Here is a 22,374-nt window from a genome sequence, read left to right as displayed (position 1 = left end):
TAAGGAGGTTTAGGATTACCTGATTTGAAGAGCCATTTTAGAGCTGCACAGTTAAGGCTCTTAGAGATTACATAAGCAGAAAGCTCCAGTTCAAAGTGGAAAGGGATGATGATAAGCAGGGGGGTAATTCAAGAAATAAGGGAAGAGTGGTATTTTGGACACAGATCCTTAAGGAGAATAACAGTCATAGCGAATATTATATTCATAAAGAAGCAGAAAGCATACTAAAATAAGCCAACACAGGAATGAAGATAGGAGATTCTGCCAATAGGGATTACTGCAATTAGGAGTACAGAGAATAGACAAGAAGGGGCTGGAGTTTACTGCAGGAAAATGGTAAATGAACCAAGTTATTGGGAGCAAATAGAGAAGGAAAGGAAGTAGAATGGGAAGAGGCCAAAAAGACATTTGGATTGCAGGCTATAGTTTGCCTTCCATATCAGGGATTAATATCAGAACATAGACAAAGAGAAAGGGCTAGGGGAATCCTAAATGAAAGGCTTGCACTGGTTGAGGTTTTAGTTGAGTCTAGAACAGAGGCTGTTTTTAAAAAAGGGATAATTAGTAGGGCATATAAAATATTGCATGATAATTGCATGATGCCAGGGCACTTCTATGGGCTCGGCTTGTAAAGGCTCCTTGGCCATTAGCTTAGTACACACATATGAACCTATGAACCTATAACTATACAAATCAATCAGATGAGATTAGAAAAGATTGGGAAGAGAGATTAGATATGCAATTCACCAAGAAATAATAGTAGAACATATGTCTCCCAAATATGCAACACAATCTCTTAGTTTTTTATTTTTGCCTGGAAGTGTTTCCATAAATACATTTAAACCTCAATCAGACTGCAAAGAATTTTTCCTCAGGTAGATCAAATGTTGGAGGTGTGATAGGGAAGGAGGTAGCAGAGAATATATGTTTTGGGAGTGTAATGAGTTGGCAGATTTTAAAACGTTCCCTACAGAGGACTATGTCAGGAATACTGGGTGAGCAAATTAGTGTAACTAAATAAATTATTTTTAAAGCTGGGATACAGGATCTGAATTAATTGCCCAGACATAAGGCCCTGATAAGTTTAATTGTGCTGACTGCCAAAAATGTAATTACTAGAAGATGGAAATCAAAATCTAAACCAGCTAAACTTGAATATTGTAACAGAGATAATGTTAACAGGAAGTGGGATTTTTTGAAAAGGGTAGGAGTAAATTACATAGAAAATGGAAATTGTGGAAACAATACATGCATAACATAAAATGTTTTAGGGAGGAATGAAGTTTAAGCAAAGGCAGGAATTTAATAATTTATGTATTGTTGCTTAGATTATAGGATCTATAACAATATATGTGATGTATTTGTAAATGGGAGCTTGTTAATATGATGTGATTATTTTTCCTATGTCACAAGTTGTTGTTGTTTGTCTTTTGTCTTTTTCCTGGTTAGGGGTCGCCACAGCGGAACTCCGGTCCACTAATGATTGGCAGTAGATTTTTTACGAACGCCGAGGTGCCAGCTCGACGTTCAACCTTCAACGAAGGCACGCCCATTTACGCATGTCTTTCAAATGCCCACCCAACCACGGGGAGGACATGCAGACTCCACACAGAAGGCACTCCCTGCACTCCAGCCGAGAATAAGTAATAATACAATAAAGGTGCGTTTAAAAAAAAAAAGTAAAAATATGAGAATTTGTTAGCAAAGTAAAGGATTACAGTACAAGCTGAGAGACATATCATGCTAGGATAGTGTATGATTACAATTTGCAATGATGTACTTCAAATCATCGACAATCACCCCTTTCCCATTTTCTACATGGGGTCGGGGTGCCTTGTCAAATGTAGCCATCATTCTTTATTCAGTGCCTGACTGTTGCAGGCCTTTATTCATGCAATTAATCCACATAATCACTGGATGCCCTAATTTCCTCTTGCATTCTTTCTGTCTGACCCAAATCTTCTTCACTAGACTGTCTTCTGTTTTTATGCACATGTGACCGAACCATTGTGTTCCTTTCTCCTCGACCTTCTCTGCAATGGAGCTATTTGAACTTTTGCTCTAATGTCCTCATTTCTTCATGTGTTCCACAGTGTGCATTCTACCACCATCTCAGGCACTTCTTCTCCATCACCTCTAGCTTCCTCAACTGCTCTGCCTTCATTGCCCAGGTTTCTGTATCATACTGTAGTACTGGTTGATAGATATTGTGTAAATTAAAATGCTTTTCCCCAATATACTGTGTGTACAGTGAAAGGAAATGTGCAAGGCCAAACAGCAGTTTTCAAAATAATATGCTTGCTTTGCAAGAACACTTATGTTCAGCTTAGATATTAATAACATATAGCTGTGGGCATTACTGTAAATGCATCCCGTTATAGAAAAAAAAGGAAGTTGACTTTCTTGGCTTTCAGATGCAGAAATAAAATAAAATACAGACAGTTCAAGTGATGCAAAGATGACGTGGAGAAACTTTTATGAAGTCTTCAGCTACAGCAAGGACCAAAAAAGGGCATGAAATAAACATGAACCTTTTCATGACATAGACAGAAACCAGAAGAACAAGTCACAAGGACATTAAAAATAACATTGGTTGAAAAGAGTATATAAACTGGATAGTATGTTCCATTCAGTAGTGATGTTTTAGACTGTGTGTGCCTTAGTCTATTCATCTATCTGGCTGTGTTATAATAGAATTGAAATAGCTCTGAAAGAATTAACTGTTTGGCAAGAATTTGTTCTGAGACAAAGAATAACAGATACAGTAGTATGGAGTTTGTCTGGTCTCACTTTTGGACAGTTTCTTCAGTGGTGAAATAAAGACCTCTGCTTGACATTTCTTCAGAAAAAGAAAGAAATGCATTTCCCTACTTACTACATTAGTTCAACAAACTGACAGTTCCAGTGCTTTAACAGAGAAACAGTTCCAGTATTTTGTTGGTGGACACAGAGCACCGCTGTGGAAGCTATCTTGCGTCAGACCACTTACTTACATCTGTAGAGAAACACTGTCCTTTTCCAGATTGACTTCAGCCTGATCACCTGCTTGTCTTCTGCATAAATTATGGTACTTCCTTCCCAGTTATAACATGGATGCAAGTACATACAGTTGACTTTACAGTGCCCACATATTGTATATATAAATTTACATGGTTTAAACCTTCTGTGTCAGACATGAAATGTAAATCTGAAATATTTCATGTTCAGACATTAGATAACAGTTGTGTTTGTAAATGTAAAAATGCCTATAATCCATACATAAAATGTACACCAATTCATAAAGACTGTTTTGTTATGTGGAAATAACTTTCCAAACTTATGTCTATCTTGTCACAGGAGTCTAGTATGTAAGCCATACCATAAGATATATCCTCTTCTGATAAACAATCTGTTTGATTCTAGCTTTGTTAGTTCTTCACATATACAGCAGTTAAATGTACCTTCTGCAGTCACCTAAATCTCATTCAGTACAGGTGTGTGTAATTATTGTCAGTCATGTAATAGACTACATAAAAATATTACTTATAGTAAATATTGCAAATGCACAAACAGAAGAATGTTCTAACATAGTACAAAGTGCTATCAATAGTACCCTTTTAAAGAAAAGGTTTTCACAGCTTTTCAAAATTTCCCTAGAGACACTAGTAAGGGGCAATAATGCCATTTAGAGAAACAGACTCAGCATAGCATTCAGACTTTACATAATGACATTTCTGGTTTAACATAACAATCAGATAGAGCCCAACAACATTTACTAAAGGCACAAACTACAGAGGTTAATCTGACAAGACAGTTAGAAGAAGCCCAGCAAGGTTTACAATGGGCAGGGTTCAGCAGAAATGACAGTTATTTCTCCTGCTGATATATCTCAATAGTCTTGTTTATTACAGACTCTGCCTAAGTGGCAAGACAAAAAAAAAATTTGTTTCAATATGTTGGCATTTAAACAATGGTTGACATACACTGTGAGGTCTATTTCAAACAATGCTTTATTTAAATGTTTTTTTGCATTTACACATGCCAGTTTGTGTCAGAAGGACATTCATCAACAGTGTTGGCAAACCCCTAAAACATGCTCCAGTACAAGAGTTGTAGGTATTCATTCCCAAAATGATTTACAGGGAAAGTTTAGTATTGTCAAAATCAAAACAAATAAAAAATATACAGAAAAGGCTACAGTAAATGCTTTGGCAAATGGCAAAGCAGGCAGCTAAAACAGGTGAGTGTCTAGACTCGTGTAACTGTTTTACAGACAGTCGAAATAGCATGACAGAAAAAACAAAATAATGTTTTAGTCAGGCAAGATTGTCAGAAAAATATTCATTTTTATATATGTCTAATGCTTATTAGAAGCTAAAAGAGTTAACACATTTCATTCTATTTTATGTACAGCTTAATTCTGTATGAAATTATAAGATGATTTTTCAAACCACAGTATGCTTTCTGAAACTGCAAGATGCACCCTGACCTAGTATTTGCTAGCACAGCAAAATTCATGTTTATGCCTTTTGGAAATGTACTGAGAAGCAGGTGATTATCTGCTAGGTCAGGAAAATGTATGAATAGAACAATACTGTTTTGTATAATATGATTGAATATGAACAATCAGCTCTGTTCGTGTTATAAGAACATGCACATCTGCGGAAAAGAAGAGATACATGAAACAAAAGACTGCTTGAAGAATCTGTACTTGCTTTGTGCTCAAATTAGCTATTGTACCTTGAATGGTAACATAACATAGTGGGAAGCTGTATCTAACCAGTGGCCACCAAGGCCACATTGTTTTTCTTAGGAGTTTTTCATAAAATTGATAGTGCAAGCAGAAAATCATGGACAAACAGCTGCTATGTAATGATGATGTTAAAACTTGTGATCTGTTACGTCAGCTTGGTAGGCAATGTCTTGTTAGAAAGTGTATAAAGATGAACTGACTTCCTGATTTTAGTTAGACAAACTCTGTATTAGCACGTTTTTGTCTACTTGCTGCAAGATTAAAGTGCCTTAACCTGAACCTACCGTGTATTGATCATTTTTAAAGTTTATTTTTCCTATGACAGATTGGTCCTTCGAGACGGAAAACTCTCGCTCTAGCTCAGGTCAGATGGGCCTAGTGGCATGAAACCGTACGGGGAAGAGGCCACATCAGTTCTTCTGCTCTGAAAGACCTCCGACTGAATTGTCGTTCAAAAGACGCCAGCCACTGTTTCTGATCTGCGATTGGAGGACGAGTCAACGGTTCCGGTGAGACGATCAATCACAGAGGCTCAGGTAAGGAGGAATTTACCTTTTCTTTGTTTCAGATCAGGGACTTGTTACAGTATTTGTTTTTGTCAGGGAGATTTTATGTAAATCAGGGACAAAAAAGATTGCTGTCTTGTCATAGATCAGGGAAACAGGATAGGTAGGCAGTTATTCTTGATAAACTGAGAAAAAGAGAAAATCGTGGTACCACGTGATAAAAAGGGTTACATAACAGTTTCTAACTAAGTTAAGACAACATGGGAAATAAGTGCACAAAAAGTACCCAAGATTCGCCTTTAACCGAAGACGCGAAATTTATGCAATTACAGCGTGCCGATAACGTTAGGTACTATACAAAATGGGTTAATAAATACAAATTTGATGGCAAATTAGATAAACCTTCACTTATCAAACTTGTCAAACAACTTAAAACAGACGCAAAAGGTCAGGTAAAAAAGCAACGTCAATTGGGAGTTCCTCAGGCACACAGGTGGCTTGAGGAAGCAAACCGCAGGGAACAAAAGAATAAAAATTCAAAAGCAATGTTTTTAGATAAAGAAGACAATAACTTGGTAATAGCATTGGCCCCTCTGCCCCCTCCGCTTCCCTTACCAGAATATGAAGCGAGTGGACAAGCTGATCCACCTCCGCTATATCCAGCTGTCCCTGCAAAATCAAAACCGTTTGTCAGAGATCCTGTCGAGACTAGGTCTCGAACACGCAACTTAAGAGGGGATATTGAATTGTATGAAATAAATAAAAATTCACAAGCTATGAGTGAAGAAGAGATATGTCCACTCATAGAAGTACCAAATCCACAGGCAGGACAGGACCCAACTCTTCTAGTATATAGACCGTGGACACTGGAAGACATCCGGAAAGCCACAGAGGGAATTCCCCATCTGAAAGTTAATTTTAGAAAATTCTTAGAAGACTTACAGGGCATGAGGTTAAGTTACCATTTAAATGGAGAGGAAGTAGAGAAAGTAGTCAGACAAATCGTAGGTCCAGATTGGCACATGATCAGTGGCAACTGGAATCCCCGTGACACAGAACATAGGCCACTCCCACATAGTAATGCAGAACTGGATAACAGAGTGAAAGGTCTGACAGACCGAATCTCTGAGAAATGGAAGCCTAGGGCTGACTGGACTTGCATTAATCAATGCATCCAACAAGAAGGTGAAACTGTTGATAGATATTATGCCAGATTATTAGAATGTTTTAATAACCATTGTGGAATGCAGGTACCTGAAGACCAAACACATGATTCCCCATATGAGCAACAGTTAAAGAATGCATTTTTGAAAGGCAGTATTGCACCCATTAGCAGCTTTATTACAAAGCACATGGTAGATCATCGTACAAGTAGATTACAGTCATTACTTGAATATGCAAGACATGCTGAAAGGCATTTTAATAGCAAAAAGAAAAAGAAAACTCAAGTATTTGCAGTAGAAGATGGATCAGAAGTCTTTGTAGTACAGACTGGAAAGAAGGGTAAGAAAAATGCCCAGGGAAACAAACAATCTGATAAGCAATCAGAAGAGTTTGAAGAGAGAAAGAAAAGGGGTGAATGTTTTAAATGCGGAAAAAAAGGGACATTTAGCAAGGGATTGCAGGCAAAATAAAAAGGTAACCATGGAAGACAAGTAGGGTGAGGACTGACTATATGATAGTCAAGAATCACTAGAAGGGGATAATCAAGAAAAGACAAATGCAAATGTGATAGAAGGAGTAGAGAATGTAATAGAAGAAATAGAGGAAGTACAAGAAATCACTGATGGTGAAGAAAATGAAATTTTAGACTTAGCATTATTGAGCCTAGAGCTCTACTTAGCAGACACAAAACCGGAAGTTACACTTCTGGTAGAGGGGAGGGAAGTTAAATTCCTGTGTGACTCAGGGGCTTCACGCACCCTGATACATCCTTCCAAACTACCAGAAAATTCAGAATCACTTGATTACATATTAGTGAAAGCAGCTAATGGACAGCTGTATCGGGAGCCACTCTCCCACAACATAGAAATAACTGACCCTGTTTCAGGGATGACCCAGAAAAGCAAAATTGTTGTTTCTGCAAAATGCCCAGTAAATCTTTTGGGCAGAAACCTTATGCAGATATTTGGCATAGCAGTAGTTCCAACTATGCAGGGTATGGAAGCACAGCGACAAATGGATACTTTTGTGGTGTGACCGGATGGTGAAGCATTTTATTGGTACAGTCAGGACTTGGTTACGACTGGTCCAGGGGCAGTAACTGAAGAACTGATGAACGTAGCCATCAGTAAACCCCCCCCCCTTGACACTGATAAACAGCATTTGTTGCATTGCACTCTATATTACTGTAGCAAACCAGGACCAGATAAAGAATATGAGCAAGAACTGTTTAGAAACCATGCTAACAGATTAGTATTACGTAATCTGTACTGGGACACAGAAGGAAACAGTGTAGTTAGCTGTTCATTGCCCGAGGAATTCCTAGCGCTTTACAAATCTAATCGATTACCACATGTTAGTTTAACTAAAGATAAGAATGTGAAGTGGGCAGACTTAGGAGAAAAAGTCACAAGGTGGGAAAAACAGACAGAATTAGAACTTTCAGAACAGGGAGTACAAAAGCAGAAGTTGAATTGGATAACACAGACACACCCAGCTGTGCACTTGCAGGCAAGTGAGGACAGCTAAGTAGTACTCTTACTAGAGGAAGAGGAAAAAGCCTTATGAGACATACCAGAGACTCTCTGTTCAACAGGGAAATTAGATGTAGGACTTATTCGCACAGCAGGACCAGTCACTATCATGCCAAAATCAGCATTTAGACCTCAAAAGAGACAGTATCCCTTAAGAAAGGATGCAGAAGTAGGAATCAAACCTATAATAGCAGCCTTACTTAAGGAAGGAGTATTGATAGAATCTCCCGATTCGCCATGTAATACACCCTTATTTCCTGTTAGGAAAGCAAATGGAGAATGGCGTATGGTCCAAGATTTACAAGCTGTAAATGACGCAGTTATACCTAGAGCACCTACAGTGCCAGATCCACACACCTTATTAAATTATTTGAAACCTCAACAGAAGTATTTTTCTGTGGTAGATATTAGCAATGCGTTTTTCTCAATACCGATACACCCTGACAGCCAACATTGGTTTGCATTTACATTTCAGGGGAAAAGGTATACATACACGCGACTACCACAGGGATATTGTGAAAGTCCAACAATATTCGCACAGGAAATGGCAAGCAACCTGGCGGGATTTATCCTACCGAAAGGCAGCCAGATTTTACTTTATGTAGATGACATCCTGCTGGCAGCCCCCACCCAGCAAGAATGCAGAGAAGACACCATAGCATTACTACAATTTCTAGCCACTCAAGGGCACAAAGTAAACAAAAACAAACTGCAACTTTGGAAAAAGCAGGTTAAATACCTGGGATATGTAATATCCAAAGAAGGCATAATATTAGATGAAGACAGAAAAACAGCAATATTACAAGCACCCAAACCAACTACCAAGAAGGAAATTATGTCCTTCCTAGGTATGACTAATTTTTGTCAGAGTTGGATTCCAAACTATGCCTTGGAATCTGCTCCACTGACCAACTTGATATTCAAGAAGCCTATGGCAGCACAAGATTTATTACAATGGACACCAGAAGCAGAATCAGCTTTCTGCAAATTGAAACAACTGATAGCATTCTCATTAGTTTTAGGATTACCAAACTATCATAAACGATTTTTCCAAACTGTAGATTGTAAGCAGGGTTATATGACATCAATGTTAACACAGCAACATGGGGACAAACAACGCCCCATAGCTTACTATTCATCACAGCTAGACCCAGTGGCGCGATCCTTGCCCCACTGTGTACAAGCAGTAGTCGCAGCTGCAATGGCAGTGCAGGCTTCAGCCTCAGTAGTGTTATTTCACTCTCTCACATTGAGATTGCCTCATGCAGTCACAATTATTTTACTGCAAGAAAAAGTAGCGTATCTTTTTCCTGCTAGACATCTTTCCTGTATGACTATACTGTTGAGACAACCTCATATGACAATTGAATGATGTACAACTTTGAATCCGTCAACCTTGCTCCCAACCCCTGCAGATGGCAAACCACACTGCTGCCTGCAGGAGATTGAACAAAAGACACTGCCTAGAAAAGATCTTACAGATGTTCCCTTGGATGATGCCGAGGTGACATACTATGTGGATGGCTCGTGTAGGAGGGGTCCTACAGGACAGAATCTAGTGGGGTATGCAGTAGTTTCAGATACTGAGATTTTAGAAGCAAAGTCTTTACCACACAACTTATCTGCACAAGCAGCAGAATTGATTGCTTTAACAAGGGCATGTACCTTGGCAAAGGATAAACAAGTGAACATTTTTACTGACAGCCAGTACGCTTTTCTACTGCACATGTTTTTGCGCAGCAGTGGAAAAATAGAGGAATGATAACATCTACTGGTAAACCAAATAATCATGCACAATTTATTTTAGATTTGTTAGACTCTATTCAGTTACCTCAGAAAGTAGCTATTTGTAAATGCGTAGCTCATACCAGACAACAGGATAGAATTTCAAAAGGTAATGCGAGAGCTGATATAGCTGCAAAGCAAGCAGCTTCAGCTTCAGAAGTATTTCTTTTGAGTGAGGAATTACAACCATCTGAGATTTTAGATTTAGAAATGTTAAAAACAATGCAGACACTTACTACAAATGTAGAAAAACAAAAATGGATAAAACGAGGAGCAATTCTTGAGAAAGGGCTGTACATCTCCAAAGAAAGAAAACCAATTTTACCATCTAACTTGTTTAGATATGCAGCTTTGTTGAGCCATGGGCAGTGCCATGTCTCAACAGGGGGGATGGTACAGTTAGTGAATCGAGTGTTTACAGTGTATGGATTTACAAACTACACAAAAAATTTTGTCCAGCATGCCATATTTGTAACAAGCATCATGCACAGGGGGCACTGAAGCCTAAGCAAGGGAGTTTCCCTACACCACCGTATCCATTCCATACTATCTGTATGGATTTTATAGAACTAAACAAATGCGAAAATAAAAAGTACTGTCTTGTCATTATAGATATGTTTTCCAAATGGGTGGAAGCTTTTCCGACTAAAAATCCAGATGCAGCTACTGTTGCAAAAGTCCTCGTTAAAGAAATTATTCCTAGATTTGGCATACCGGAAAAGATTTATAGTGACAATGGCACACACTTTGTAAATCAAACCATACAACAATTGAGCTGTTATTTTGGGATTTTTCTGAAAAAACATTGTGCATACCATCCCCAATCTGCAGGATTAGTAGAGAGGCATAATGGAGTTCTGAAAAATAAGCTTAGGAAATTGATTAGTGAGACACAAAAGAACGGGGTGCACTGTCTACCTCTGGCACTGTTGAGTATGAGAACTGTTCCAAATGTAAAAGGGTTAACTCATTTTGAAATACTGTTTGGGAGGGCATATTATTCACCTCAGTGGAAACCTCTCATGCCTGCAGACCAGGAGGCTGACAGTTCACTTGCAGAGTATATGAGGTAATTTTTGAATAACAAACTTCTGCAGTTAAATTCTGTTTCAGATAAAGAACAAGCCAGACCATCGGAAGCAGCAGTAGTCCCAGGCACGTGGGTCTGGGTGAAGGTAGTGAAGAAAAGGAATTGGAGTTCTCCAAAGTGGGAAGGACCGTACCAAGTGCTACTGTCAACAACCACTGCAGTCAAGATCGCAGAGCGAGCGTCCTGGATTCATCTGACACACTGTAAATTGATTAAGAACTTTGAACTGGACAAAAACCTTGTTACTGTTATACCATGAGAACAAAATGACCAGGTATAGAGTAAACAGGGATGCAGAACAACCTCAGAAAAATTGCGTGATCATCCTGTTAGCTATACTGATAACAATGATCTTTTTGCTGTGGCCTTTCCTTTTTCCAGCCACATGAGTTGAACTGAACAAACGTGATGCATTACTCATAGACTGGCATCCAAACTTTAACACTTACCAAGCAATTAAATATGTGTATGCTGAGACTTTTAATATTTCGAACTGCTGGATTTGCACAGCTATACCAACAGCATACGGGGGATTATTAATGACTGCTGTCCCCCTAGGGGTCAATGAGACCTGGGAAAACTTGATTTTTGATACTACACCTGTGAAATCACAAGACAAAATAGCATTGTACCTACCTGTTACACAAAAAGGAATTGTATGTTTTTATAAAAATGACACTATTCAGGTGGGTTGGAGCAATTGCAATGTGACTGTTTCTTATAAATGTTATATTAAGGCTAATAAGGCAGAAACTATCTGTGATGCAAACTATGACTCATATCTTGAGAGAATGAAAAATACTGTTAGTGAAATAGAGCATAATCCTGTTCTTTTGAAGCAACTTTCTATTACTGACAAGAAAATGTTTCATGCAGGGCGAGCATATATCAATACTAAAGTAGAGAATTGTTATTTTGTTTGTGGGAAAAAGGCATACAAATGGCTACCTGAGAATTGGTCCAGCAGTTGTTTTTTGGGTTACCTGGTTCTGGCCATACGACACACTGCAGCTTTGCCTCAGGGGAAAATTCGAAACATCAGAGAGGTCAGCAGTAAACGTAGAAGTCCAATCAAGAGACCCGAGAATCCAGTGGGACGAATCGAAGCAGGGTGGAGAAACCATAACTCCGTGAAAAACAAAGATAAACTGACACTTATGGACTTGAGTGACACTATTATATCATGGACAGGCATAGCCCCTGCATATGGCGCAGTGAAATTGATTTGGGAGCTGAGAAAACTGTCCAAACTTCTCGAAGTTATGAGCAATGCAACTTTTTCTGCTCTCGAATTAGTGGCTGATGAACTAAATGCTATGAGAACTGTGGTGCTTCAAAACCGCATGGCTCTTGATTTCACCCTAGCGGCTAGAGGTGGTACGTGTGCTTTAATCAAAGAAGAATGCTGTTCATATATTCCTGACAACCAGCATGAGATAAACGACCATCTTGAGGTGATCCAGCAAGTGTCGACCATGACCAAACCAGGCCCAAGCCCTCTGACGAACTTTTTCCAGAATTTGTTTGGGGGGGGTGGGGTTCCATCCTAATGAACATCCTGATTGCCATTTGTGTGGGATTACTCCTATTAGGAGCATGCATTTGTTGTGGTATTCCCTGCATGAAAAAGTTAATCAAAGATTTTATAGACATATCAGTTTCTGAGACTTTGTATCAAAGTACTGAAATTGAAGAGTTGTTGAAAACTGAAATGCTTTCATAAGTCTAAACTAAATGACTCTCTTAACTGCAAATTTGGAATGGAAGAGGTTAGGAGAAGAAGCAAACTGTTTAAGCTTTTGAAAATAGAATAAAAAGTATTAACGGGGGGAAATGTCAGAAAAATATTAATTTTTATATATGTCTAATGCTTATTAGAAGCTAAAAGAGTTAACACATTTCATTCTATTTTATGTAAGCTTAATTCTGTATGAAATTATAAGATGATTTTTCAAACCACAGTATGCTTTCTGAAACTGCAAGATGCACCCTGACCTAGTATTTGCTAGCACAGCAAAATTCATGTTTATGCCTTTTGGAAATGTACTGAGAAGCAGGTGATTATCTGCTAGGTCAGGAAAATGTATGAATCGAACAATACTGTTTTCTATAATATGATTGAATACAAACAATCAGCTCTGTTCGTGTTATGAGAACATGCACAGCTGTGGAAAAGAAGAGATACATGAAACAAAAGACTGCTTGAAGAATCTGTACTTGCTTTGTGCGCAAATTAGCTATAGTACCTTGAATGGTAACATAACATAGTGGGAAGCTGTATCTAACCAGTGGTCACCAAGGTCACGTTGTTTTTCTTAGGAGTTTTCATAAAATTGATAGTGCAAGCAGAAAATCATGGACAAACAGCTGCTATGTAATGATGATGTTAAAACTTGTGATCTGTTACATCAGCTTGGTAGGCAATGTCTTGTCAGAAAGTGTATAAAGATGAACTGACTTCCTGATTTTAGTTAGACAAACTCTGTATTAGCACGTTTTTGTCTTCTTGCTGCAAGATTAAAGTGCCTTAACCTGAACCTACCGTGTATTGATCATTTTTAAAGTTTATTTTTCCTATGACAAAGATGTTATGTTAAAGCAATTCTGTCAGACAACAGAGTGCGAGACAGTTTAAAAAAAGTATGCAGTATTGCAGATGCACATAGCAAATGTACACAGACAACTTGTAGACTACATGGTAAAAGGAAGGGGATGTAATACATGGTCTGATGAAAAATTACGCAGTATTGCAGATGCACATAGGAAATGTACAAAAACAGCTTGTAGATTATGTGGTGAAAGGAAGGGGATGCAATACATGGTCTGATATAAAACAAACACAGGGGAACATGAGCAGCTTTTGCTCCACCGAGGTTACAGACAGACAGACACACAACAAAGTTCAGAAAAACAGGTAATATGTTTTACTTGTAAGAAAATAGGGCACATTAAAAAGAATTGTCCATATTACAAAAGATGAAAGAAAAGTCAAATGCAGATAATAGTGCTTCTTCAAACTCAAAAATAGGAAAAGAAATCAAGATAAACCAAATACATTAAGGGACAATCAGTCACAGAACCAAACACAGTCGGATACATAAAAAATAAAGTATACCCTATGGAATACACAGAAAACCCAGATCATGGTAGGCAATAGGCATTAAAGCAATAAATTAACAAAATACAGGTTATCAGATGGCAGCAAAGTACAGGGATCTTTTAAAGCAATGGAAGACAATGTTAGTATACAAAACTCAATGTTAATTAATTAAACAACGGGGACAGTAAAAGACAAAAAAATACTTTACTGGTTTAATAAGCCAGGACAGATTCAGAATAAACACACAAATAACCTACAGCCATAAGGACATAAAGTTAAAGTTAATACAGATACAATGTAAAGTTAAAGTTAATACAAATACAGTAAATACATTTACAGTAGTGCAAATGGTATATGCAAAACTAAACAATGCAATTAAATGTTGGGTATGCAAGTCCACATCTACATCTGGAAATGGAGTAACATTTAAGGCAGTAACTATGATAAATCCTAAATGACAAAAGGTTCTATAGTAACGAGAGGGTCAACCCTCCCACATTAAAAGTACAGTATGTCTCCAAAGGCACCTTATACATACAGCAAACAGGATCAATATTGGTTAAAAACAGTGACTGTAATGTCATATTTTCAAAAGAATGCATTACATAAAATATAACAGCAAACAGTCTTATAAACAAACTAGTACAGCAAAAATATCATTAGTCAAACTGGTGTAACTGCCATCTAGGTAATAATACACAGCAATACATACAGGTAGTAAAGTACAGAGTCATTAAAACTTAGACAAATAGCATTTTTCAGCTAATAAAAATCCAAGCAAAAGCAGCACACCATGTTGGTTCATAAAGATCAGTGTAAGTTAATAACAATCAAACAGTATCAGTACAGTAACAGCCTGTTAACAGTCTTAGGAAAGTTTAAATTTGTTTCTATAATAGCAATCTGTAGACAGGAGAAGGCAATCTATGTACATACAAAAGCAAATGCAAATAAAACAGCTGCAAAGAAAAAATGGGGAGAGATACTCAGATATAATAAATCATGAGAACAGGGACATCATGATCGGATACCTGATTTCAATATATTTTGGACATGCAAAATTTGTTTGCAAAGGCACGTAACAAGTCAAATTGTTGGGTTTTTAGCCACATTCCTTACAGAGGGAAAATGCCATTACATGCAGTCCCTGTAAAGGTTACGCATACAGGTTTTATGTTTAAAAAATCTTATGAAAGTAGAGTTGTAAAGCAATCAGCCATAAAACATTTACAGTTGATGAAAATAGAAAAAGGGATACTCTGTTTTCATAAAAACTATGGCCATGTAAAAAAGCTTGAGTATAAAATAAAAGCAGCATGGGAGTTAGCACATAATACTTATTTTAAGGAAGAAATAAAAGAGAAGACAATCTGTTACAGAGTATGCAGCTCCAAAAATGAGAATTACTCGCATATTACCAGAGGAGAAGGTAAAAAATCACAAGAAAAAGAGGGAGGTTCATGATGAAAAAAAAAAAAAAGGGAAATTTTAAAACAGCTGGACATAGGAAATGGTGTTATTTCAGAAACTGAATTTTTCACTGGTATGGTGCCACTAAGGCAATATGAAAAGTTACAAAGTTGATAGCAAATGCAACTTATGGAGCTATCTCAGATATAACAGTGCAGATGCATTATAAAACTGTCAAACAAGTAACTATTGTTAATGAAGAAAGGCTATTAAGTACAGAGGATCACATTTTCCTGTAAATTGCTTTTTTAAATATTCGTTTTCCAAAGCAACAATGAAATTATGCAATGCAAAAGAAATATGCTTGTTTCTAATACAAGGTTTTGCCTTGTAAAGCAAGGGTTAATGTGACAAGATTTTGAAATGCTTGTGGGTAACTGCAAGACTGACAACTTGCTTAAGGAAGCATAAAAACAGTTAAAAATAGATAAGTAATAATGGCTATGTGTATATGGTGGGGTACTACAACGTTCACATTAATTGCTCTTATCGTCATTATAAGATATGTGTTAATAAAAGTATTAATCAAGTAACAGTTGATGGTAATGTAACATTCTTTAAAGAAATAGCATTGAATGCAAGGGATTCGTATGTTGCAACAGACCAAGGGATTCAAAGTACTAAAGATCATATTCTGTTGTAAATTGTCTTACAATTTTCATTGGGTCTTAAATAAAAAAAGTAGGAATTGATAGATACTGTGTAAATTAAAATGCTTTTCCCCAATATACTGTGTGTACAGTGAAAGGAAATGTGCAAAGCCAAACAGCAGTTTTTCAAAATAATATGCTTGCTTTGCAAGAACAGTTATGTTCAGCTTAGATATTAATAACATATAGCTGTGGGCATTACTGTAAATGTATCCTGTTATAGAAAAAAAGGAAGATGACTTTCTTGGCTTTCAGATGCAGAAATAAATAAATAAAATACAGACAGGTCAAGTGACACAAAGATGATGTGGAGAAACTTTTGTGAAGTCTTCAGATACAGCAAGGACCAAAAAAGGGCATGAAATAACCATGGACTTTTTCATGACACAGACAGAAACCAGAAGAACAAGTCACAAGGACATTAAAAATAACATTGGTTGAAAAGAGTATATAAACTGGACAGTATGTTTCATTCAGTAGTGACATTTAGACTGTGTGTGCTTTAGTCTACTCATCTGTCTAGCTGTGTTATAACTGAATTGAAATAGCTCTGAAAGAATTAACTGTTTGGCAAGAATTTGTTTTGAGACAAATAAAGAATAACAGATACAGTAGTATGGAGTTTGTCTGGTCACTTTTGGACATTTTCTTCATTGGTTGCACCACTGTTTACTGACCTTTACTTTTCAGCTTCTATGGCATTCATCTGTTGTACGTTATCCTTAACAATCTGTACCAGTTGGCTACAGCCCCTCTATTCTAGCTTTGACCGCCTCTTTCAGACTTCTCTTCTCCTCAACCAACCCTTCCAGTAGGAACCTGTCTGTGAGTCTGAACACTCTTCGTACTTGTGTCATTGGTTCCTTGTACATACTTTGCACTAATTCTACCAATGTTTCTGAGACTTCAAACCATTACAGGACTGCACAAATCGTCTTTCTTAGGACCTTGTCATGCTTTTTCCAAATTCTAGCTTGTTCTCGTGCAGTGAAGCACTTCACCCTTGCAGAGTAAATGACTGGCGTAGCTAAGGTGAGGTGAGGGGGCAACTTCCCCAGCACAAAGTGTTGGGGGGAGCGAAATCAGCTGTTCTAGATTTCTGTTTTATGTAGTACCAGCTTTTGAAAGTAGTAGCACTTCATGTGTGGTCTAAACTGCAGCAAATACTTGTTACATTTGTATCAAGAAGTTTGCTACAGTTTAAAATAAGAACATTTTTTTTAAAGTAAACCATGAGTGCTCCATGCAGGCAGGTATAAAATGTAAGAACTGCTTGCTACAGTTTAAAAGAATATTTTTTTTCAATAGAATGTGTAGAAGGAGGGTCAGGGCATGGCTGGAGCAGGGCATGTCCTGTATCTTGCCACATGGTAGGTGTGCCAGTAGAAGGAATGTCCATTGTGTTTTTTTTATTATTTCAGTGCTTTTTTGTTTGCTCTTCAGTTCAAGATTGGGAGGGTGGGAGTCCCATTAGCTTATTAAAGTGGATATTTTTTTCTCTTCACTGGAAGACCTTTGCTGTCTATATCTAAGAGATACTATGCCCTAAATAACTTACTTACCGAGCAACACGCAGGCAGAAGTGCTGATGATGGATTTTTGCAGGTCAAAGACAAAATACAAAATGCACACAGTCTCTCTCTGAGAGAGTTCTTAAATTGCTATCAAACATTACTGCTGGGTCAGCTTGGATGACATCACTCTTTGTCACCTGCCTTCAGTTTGCAGGTAACAGAAACTAACATCTCTGTGTTAAAATACATATCTCGCAGATGTTTGCTGAGAACTGGAAGTCGTAAAACAATTAAATACTTTTACATTTTAGACCTAGTAATTACTTCTCTCCAAGACAATAGAAAAACCCGTAGCTCTAGACATTGTGCCTGTTTCACTGAAACTGAGAGATGACACAATCGTAAAACAATTTCAACTTATTTTCCTGAAGTTTTGTAAGTTAACTCTGTATGTTCCAGCTTCTACTATTAAAACATACATTTACACAGGTATATAGTTTATATACATTTCTGTTATTTTCCAGTAGGGTACACTGTGGATGCATCCCTGAAGCTCAGTACTGTACAAACCCTGTTCAACACACACTTCTGCACCAGTAGTTTAATATACACATAACATATAGTTCTCTTACATTTGTAAGACAAGCATATGGATCATATTAATATTCACAAATGACATAGAATTATTTACAAAATTCCAGATAGCTGGACTGGCAATGTCACAGCACTTACGTACAATATTTACATAAAAAGTTGAAAACTACTAATTTACAGACTGTGAAGTTAATGATAGGAAATTCCATAGTTGAAAAAGGTAATGAATTTGCAAGAAATTATCTGAATTGATTGCAGAACTGTACGAGTTATAAGGTAAGATTTTAGTCCTTTTCTTTGCAGAAAGAACAGGTGCAATATTTCAAGTTGGCTTTTAATTGCATTTTAAATAGAGTCAAGGATTTTTCTTGACTTAGTTTTGCAAGATATTGATCCCAAATGGTTGGAGCAAACTTTTAGAATTCCCTTTCCCCCACAGCAATTTAAACTGATGTCTAGTAAGAGGCATGGCTTTCCATTAGAAAGCTGCCTGATATTCAATTTGTTTTTTAATGGAGGACAGTGTTGTGACCTGACAGTTCTGTGGCTCTGTTAAATGAACACTGTTCCCCTTTCATTCACTGGTAGCTAGTTCATAGGTTCATAGGTGTGTACTAGGCTAATGGCCCTGGAGCCTTTATAAGCCTAGCCCATAGGATTACTCTGGCATCGTGCCACCCAACCTTAGTTCCTGTTAAAAGAGTTGGTAATTGTGGGCTCAATGGTCTGCAAGTAGGACAAATCTGAATATTTTGTTAATTGTTGCCCATATGTTTGTGTGTTTGCGCATGGTTGGAAAGTCATTAGAGGGAGTCCAAAATGAGTTCTGGGGATCAGTACATTCCTTGCTTAGGCACACAAGAACAAGGTGGTGTGATATTCTGACCTCGTAATTGGCCTCACAGACTAAAGACAACTACAAGGCCTTCTACAACTACTTCTGTAACCTATAAAACAGTACACAGCAGTGTGTTGAACTGGTGGTCAGTGGTAATACTTCTCATTAATAGCCTCTGTCCATAAGGGACATGGAAAATTTATGATTTCCCATCCAATTGCCAATGTTTTGTTTGAACAGTGTCAGGGATAAACTCTGGTTTATTCATTGGGTATCCTATTCCATACTGCAGAGAACCTTTTGTACACATATCTGTCTCAGGAAGATGTTATGTTTATGTCACAAGTGAAGTTCAGATCCCTAGATCTGTTGTTTCTGCTACTGTTTATTTTTTCCATGTGAAAGAAATCCATCAGGACTGGATCTGAGGAAACCCTGTAAGCTAGGCAAAGATCCCCTGTCAGAAGCCTGTGGGAGACTGACTACAAAGACAAAGCCTTTAGGCAATCAGTGTAGGACAGGGTATTCATGTCCTGAATTTTCCTGGTGAGAAACCTTTGTGAGCATTCTAACTGTTGCCAGATACATGCCAAAGGGGTATTGTATTCAATTATAGGTCTGATAAGGGCCAAGTACAGTGGTACTTTAGCTTCCTTGGACATGGATGCCATACCCTTACCTATAATTTGGGTGGCATAGAATGATTTTCCTATTATCTTAGCTACGTGTTGGTCAAAGGCCAGATTGCTGCCTACATATGTTCCTAGATCTCGTACTACTGGGTCAACTCTTAGGGGTTTTTTTATCAGTGGACTAATTAACTTGTGTTGATGGTTTCTCAGCTGCAAACTTGGTGAGCTAGAGGCCTTCAACTTTAGCCTTGACTTCTTAAAAGTAGACGCCAAACAGGAGTGGGCCCAGCACTGAGCTCTGGGGTACTCCACTAGTGACCAGCCTCTTGGTGGAGGTGACATCACCAATCCCAACTTCTTGGGTTTTGTCTGTGAACCAGCTGGCAATCCTGTGAGTTATATAGGGGTTTATGCCTAGCTTAGAGAGCTTCTCAACAACGCCTGAGTCAGGTATTATATTGAATGCCTTAGCCAGCTCAAGTTACACACTATGCACTGTTTTACCCTCATCTATTGCTTTGGTGATCCTCTCAAAGAAGTCTACCAGGTTAAGTAGTCATGACCTTCCCTTAACAGAGCCAAATTGGGTGGGTCAAGTGTCTGTAGGTTGCCAATGCCCATGTTTATCAGGTCCATGATTAGTTGTTCCATGGCTTTGCATATTAGGATTGTTAGACTGATGAATCTGTAGTTCCATGAGTCGGTTAATGGTATCCCCTTGAAGAGCCTGTTTCAAGGCTGTAGTTTAAGATTGCTTCAAGTGATCCTGATAGTCAAGTTTTGGAGTGTTCAGGAGAAAACCAGGGATGTTATAGGGACCCATGGAGGCAATGTTCTTGGCTTTTGCATGTACTGCCAGCACCTGGTCCCTGCTGATAGTTGGGGGAAGTATGTTGGAAAGGATTTCAGCTGGTGGAGCCGAGGAGAGTAGATGGTAAAGTTTGAACCGACTGTATCAGCCAATAGATTTGCTATGTAACACAGATCAGTGAAGATGGCACCATTCACTACCAGTTCAGCACACTGCTGTGTGTTACATCTAAGGTTCAGGACATAGCTGAAGAAGGCCTTCTGATTGTCCTTAGCCTGCAGTGCTATAAACCTCAAAGTTTCTTGTTTAGTTAAATAAGAAAGCACTTGCCTTTAAGAATGTTACTCTTCTGGATATTGGCCATGAGTTTTCTTCTTTTATTATATACCCATTTTAGATGAGGATTCCTCCAATGGGGCTTGTTTTGTGATTTCTGGTAGTTGTGGCATCCTCTATGCAGCCATTCACATGATTGTAAAAGGATTCTTGAGAAGAATTCTGTATAGGTAGCTGTGTTCTCAGGGTTGGAAGAAGCCTTTAATTTTGACAGACTGTCACTTAATATGATGTAGTCTGCCTTTGAATAGTTCCTAACTGTCACTGATTTAGCTAGATTTTCTGGGTTGATTTTTTACTTCAAATTAAACAGCTTTGTGATCAGACCTCACTACTAAAGATGTGATATGGGGGAGGTATAAACTCTATCCCATGTTGATGAGCACCAAATTCAGTATGTTTAATTCTTTGGTTGGAGTGCACACTATCTGTTCCAGGTAGTTTGTGTTAATAAAGTCCAGGAAGCATTGTGCCTGTGAGTTTGAGGCAGTGTACATTTCCAAGTCTATAGAGGGATAGTTAAAGCCACCTGTGAATAGGGTGTTTGGTTGGATGGTAAACACCTCTAGTAGGTTTAGGTAAGAGTCATGAGACTCTAGGGGCATATATAGTGACCTGTAGCTAACCATGATATGGTGAGGGACTTTATGTATGCTGACTTACAGGTGGATGATCTCCATGGGATCATACAGATGAAAATGAAGATGCATGTAGCCAGATGTAGGAAAACTGAATTCTTTATTTACTCACACAAAAGATTTAGCACTTTAATCTGGTGTATAACAAATGGACTTCATCAGAATCTCAGCAACAGTAAATCACATTTGGTTTAAATAACCCTCTTGAAAAAATCGCATGTTAGCAAAAAACAAAAATGCTGTCCCCCACCACTCTATACACATGGTTAAACCTAATGTTAAAACCATACTTAAAGTGATACACACATATAAAATGTTCTTACTCAAGCCATGTAAGAACGCAATTTTAAAACACTAGCAAGAGACAAACTGTCATTTAAACCTGGATGTTTTAAAGTATTAAGTTTGATTTGCCAAATGTTTTTTGCCAACGTAATTTTTTTTCAAGAGGGTTATTTAAACCAAATGTGATTTACTGTTGCTTAGATTCAAATGAAGTCTGTTATACACCAGATGAAAGCACCAAATCTTTTGTGTGAGTAGTAACAAATTCAGTTTTCCTGCATCTGGCTGGCTGCATCTTCATTTTCATCTGTTTGTTGCTTGGTTCCTGGTGGATCTGTGATGTCTCCAAGGTATCATTATGTTGTAACAAACTTGGAGGTATGTTTGTTGCTAACGTAGATCAAGGCACCTCCACCTTTGGCCCCAGCCTGTGCTATTGTTGATCTAAATGTGTGGAAGGTACTCTAGCCTTGCACTTCTGGAGTACATTCTATGGCTTTAAACCAAATCTCGTCACGGCACAGATGTCTACATTTTCCAGAGTGAGGAGGCTAGAAGGGATTGGAGCTTTTTGGTTAGGCATTAAGAGGTATGCCTTTACAATGCTTGTAGACTTTTTCACTATGTTGGTAGTAGTTTTGCCTTTTTGCATTTCCTAAAACAGGCTCTAAGCAGGTGGATAAAGTTTTTGCCAATA

Source organism: Protopterus annectens, chromosome 9.part0, assembly GCF_019279795.1.
Source record: "Protopterus annectens isolate FY-2018-M chromosome 9.part0, PAN1.0, whole genome shotgun sequence".
Lineage (NCBI taxonomy): Eukaryota > Metazoa > Chordata > Ceratodontiformes > Protopteridae > Protopterus > Protopterus annectens.
This window is presented reverse-complemented; position numbering follows the sequence as displayed.